Source organism: Myotis lucifugus, unplaced genomic scaffold (assembly GCF_000147115.1).
Source record: "Myotis lucifugus unplaced genomic scaffold, Myoluc2.0 scaffold_521, whole genome shotgun sequence".
NCBI lineage: Eukaryota > Metazoa > Chordata > Mammalia > Chiroptera > Vespertilionidae > Myotis > Myotis lucifugus.
Window position 1 is genome coordinate 487839 of NW_005871569.1, and position 5064 is coordinate 492902.

Consider the following 5064-nt stretch of genomic DNA (forward strand, 5'->3'; position numbering starts at 1 on the left):
TTTTGCAGGGGCAGAGGGTGTGGGACCTTAAAGTGTGTACAGTGAATAAATGTTTTAAAGGGAATTATCTTTTTAGAAAGCACTTTTTATAATTCTCTAAATGTGCTTTTCTCTGTTCACTATTGTTTCAGGGCTGTTTTATTTCTGTTTCTAAATCAGGATTAGCTTTTTACAGTGACTGTGATGATAGCTCTTTTGAAACTTGACATCTGCACAGAAGACAGGAGAAAGTATCTGTCCTCTTGTTTAACTCTGGTATTGAGGAGCTACTGCCCGACTATGAATAGGTTTCTACCAAGTGTGGGTATTTCTGCTTCTTTTTGTAAATCCATGCACGTCTGCTTGGGTGGGCATTTTCCCTGAGGCAGGAACTGGGGGCGCTGCCCCTGGCTGAGGAGGGCCGGAGCCCTCAGGCTCTGGGAAGTGACTGCGCACACACAGTGGATTCGGAGAGTGGCCTGGAATGTTTTATAGATTTATAATGTACACATACTTTCTTATAGGCTGCCCTTAAATTCATTCAGTACTTCTATCAGACTTCCTTTTTTTGTAACAGTTAAAAAATTTCTGTAGAGAAATTTTTGGAAAAGACAAAAAAGTAAAAGGAAGAAAAGATCATTGTAGATACACTACTTAAACACAACCACTAACTTGACATTTCAAAGTTCCAAAACTTTTTAGGGCTACTTTTGGTTAATTTGTTTTTAATAGTTGAGGTTATACTATAACACAGTTTTGTTTCTTTCTCATTTACCTTTATAAATTAAATATCTTCTCATGGCATCTTCATAGACATTAGTACAATCTTTCTTTTATAAATAATGTTGGGGTGTTTCTTGGCATCTTCAGTTTCTATGCTAACCGTTGAGCACAATGCCTGTGGCCTGCAGTAAAGTGAGTGAAGCAGTCATCTCATTATACTTTACTTACTATACTTTAAGTTTTGCCTGATCGTGTTCCCCTCTTCCAGCATCCAGCAAAATAGTTGGCTTTTTTTTTAAAAAGCATGTTGTCATGCTAATTCAGTGATACACCGCTAGATATCTATTTGTGTGTGTTTGTATGTAAGGAAGAAGGAATGCTGGCACAGAAGGTAATACTGTGAGTTCCGGAGTGGGGCTTAAAGAGGCCACTGGTGCTGGATGATTTCAGTGTTGGTTTTGTCTTATTTTTAACCTGACTGTGTGTCCAAATGAGATGTCATGGTCCTCTTGTTAAAACATGCAGTGTGAGTATTGTGTTTTTTGTGCGGCCCAAGGAAGATTGAAAACCTGTAGCATGAAAAATATATTTTTTTCCTTTAAAGTCTTATGAATGTATTAACAGACTTTGCTGTTTTCTATTTTGAGTTTTTTAAAATATATAAATATATTTCATTGATTTTTTACAGAGAGGAGGGGAAAGGGATAGAGAGTTAGAAACATTGATGAGAGAGAAACATCGATCAGCTGCCTCCTGCACACCCCCCACTGGGGATGTGCCCACAACTATGGTACATGTCCTTGACTGGAATCAAACCTGGGACCCTTCAGTCCGCAGGCCAACACTCTATCCACTGAGCCAAACCAGCTAGGGCTACATCAACAGTTTGGTGTATCTGACATACATTGAAATTTTTTTTGTTTCTGAATTCAAGGTGTGCTACTTAGGTGCTTTATTAAATAAATAACAACAACAACAACAACAACAAACATAGTTGTTGCAAGGTAGTTTTATTTACTTGCAGCGAGTAAAGGAGACAGGGGATTCATATCCAAAGCTCTGCCTCCCAGAAGGGAGGCTAAGCCATTGCTTATACACACTATTTAATCAGTTACATGTTGATTTCTTCTTTACAGTTGACTACACTTATCAAGTCGGGTTCCTGTCAAGTTTATCGGTCTGCAAAATACTGTGCTACATTTTTTTTTTGGTTTCCATACCGGGAGTCGAACCCAACTGTGCTACATTTTAACATTTAGCAAGAATGGCATTGAGTAAGAACTGCCCAGACCTTGAGACCCTTGTCCTACCAATCCACTCCCCTTGAGATCTCTCATTCCTCATTCTCAAGGGAATGGGGATGAGGGTCATTCTTCTGCAACTGCCTCCCAGTGAACATATATAGAGTACATCTTTGAGTTAGAGGAGTGAAATTCTCATAATTTTTAGGGGTACCCTGAGTTCTGGGACTCCTAAGATCAGGAGAAGGTAGAGAGAGCACTGCTCTAACAGGAGACATGAGCCATAAGAGGTGAGGCAGAAGCAAGGAAATCAAGGAGACCGAGACCCGGCCACTCAGATGGGGACCCAAAGAGCAAGGTGGGCCAGAGTGAGAGCCTCCCTGAGGACTGTGATGCCAGCTGCTGGGTCTATCCAAGACTTGGAGGGATAGGCAGGATCTGTGCAGGAAGTGACTGTGCAGGACCCAGTGAACGAAGCACAGAAATCCCAGAGGGGAAAAGGATGCCAGATATGACAGTTCTACATCATATCCAGCCAGTGTCCCATGGTTTCTCAAGCACAGTGATGCTTGCCATGTGGCTGAGTGAAGACCTGCACATCGTAGGTACCTCGGCCTGGGGAGGGAGGACAGCTCGGGAGGAAGTCCTGACACTGCCCTCTGCATATGCTCTCTTGGGACAGTGCACCACAAAAGCACCCTGTGATGGCAGGAGGCACTCCTGAGGAATACAAGCTGTGTGTGTGCATGTGTGTGTGATGAATACAGTCACCTATAGGAGGAGGAGGAGGACAGACATATAAGGCCAAGCTGTTCAGACCACACAGCACAAGGCCCTCTCTGATTAGACATCCTACTATCATGAACTATCAGGTGGAGCATGGGCCCAGCTGGCCACTTTGGAGGGTGGGACACACAGCTCTGCTTCTACATATTCCTTTTCCTCCCCTCCCCCTTTTTATAGTTTGTGTGGTTTTTGATTGTTTATTTTGTTGTGTTTTCTCCCCACATTTTGTCTTTCCTCTTTTCTATCATTCTTGCTCTCTTTCCCTTTCCTAATTCTCTCCTTTCTGCCAGGCGTGTTTGTTGGTGCTACTGGGGTCTTGTGTACATTCTTGTTTTGTTTCTCCTATGTCGTGTTTTGTCTTGCATTTTGTTCTGTTCAGTCAGCACTTCCACAACAGCTTGCATAACAAGGTTGGGAGTGAGCCACATAGTCAGACAACCTGAGAGGAGACTCCATCCACGAACAGGACAATAACATTCAAGACCCAACTATAACAGGAAAACCCAAATAACTCAAGAAGGGGGCTTTCCTAGAGCACCCAGCTCAGGAGATCTGAGAGACTACACCAGTGAGTCCCACAAAACCCCTCCTACATAAGACCACCCCACAAAATCTGAGTGGCATAGCAGTGTGATCTAATATATAAAAACAAAAACAAAGGGACAACAAAAATGGGGAGACAAAGAAACAATCTCCAAGAAAAGGAAAGGTGGAATCACCAGAAAATGAACTAAATGAAATGGAGGTAAACAATTTGTTAGAAAAAGAATTCAAAGTAATGGTTATAAGGATGCTCCAAACATCTGACTGAGAATAACAAGCAACTCAATGAGAATAAGGAACTGAATGAGAAATACACCAACATGAATAAGAATCAAGAGGAAATGAAGATTGACATAGCTTCAATAAAGAACACCCTGGAAGGTTTCAACAGTAGACTAGAAGAAGCCGAGGATTGAATCAGCAAGTTATAAGACAAGGCAGAAATAAACACGCAATCAGAGCAGTAATTGGAAAAACCAATTAAAAAGCAGGAGAGTGTAGAGGAGCTTTGGGACAACATGAAATGAAGCAACATCCACATAATAGGGGTGCCAGAAGGAGAAGATGAGCAAGGAATAGAAAACCTGTTTGAAGAAATAATGACAGAAACCTTCCCTGACTTGGGCGGTGGGGGGAAGTAACTCAAGTCCAGGAAGCACAGAGAGTCCCAATCAAAATGAACCCAAAAAGACCCACACCAAGACACATCAAAATTAAAATGGCAAATGTTAAAGAAAAAGAAAGGATCTTGAAGGCTGCAAGAGAGAGACAGAAAGTTACCTACAAGGGATCTCCGATTAGACTATCAGCTGATTTCTCAACTGAAACACATCATGCCAGAAGGGAGTGGCATGAAGTATACAGAGTAATGAAAAGCAAGGGACTGAACCCAAGACTTACTCTACCCAGCAAGGCTATCATTCAAAATTGAAGGTGAAATTAGGTGCTTCACAGACAAAAAAGGCTAAAGGAGTTTATTACCACCAAACCAGCACTGCAAGAAATGCTAAAGGGACTGTTGTAAGAAGAAGAAACAAAGAGAGGGAGGAAAACAGACATAAAGAATTAAATGGTAACAAACAAGTAACTACCAATAATAACCTTAAATGTAAATTGATTAAATGCTCCAATCAAAAATACATAAAGTAGCTGAATGGATAAGAAAATATAACTCATGTATATGCTGTGTACAAGAGACCCACCTCAGAACAAAGGACTCACACAGACTGAAAGTGAAGGATGAAAAACATTTTCCAGGCAAATGGAAATGGAAACAAATCTGACAAAATAGACCTCAAAGTGAAGGCCATAACAAGACATAATACTAAAGGGATCACTACAACAAGAGAATATAACCCTTGTAAACATATATGCACATATATGCACCCAATACAGAAGCACCCAAATACATAAAAAAGTGAGGATATCAAATGAGAGTAAGACAGCAACACAATCATAGTAGGAAACTATAATACCCCATTGACATCACTGGATAAATGTTCTAGACCAGTGGTCGGCAAACCGTGGCTGGCGAGCCACATGCCGCTCTTTGGCCCCTTGAGTGTGGCTCTTTCACAAAATACCACGTGCAGGCGCGCACGTACAGTGCGATTGAAACTTCGTGGCCCATGCGCAGAAGTTGGTTTTCGGCCTGGGTGAGTCTATTTTGAAGAAGTGGTTTGGAAGTGGGGGGTGTTGGTTGGGTGGGCCGCGGGATACGCAGCGATGGGGAGGCGCGCGATTCATGCACGAGTTGAGTGAGCCAGTCAGTCAGCAGTCTCATTGTGCAGTG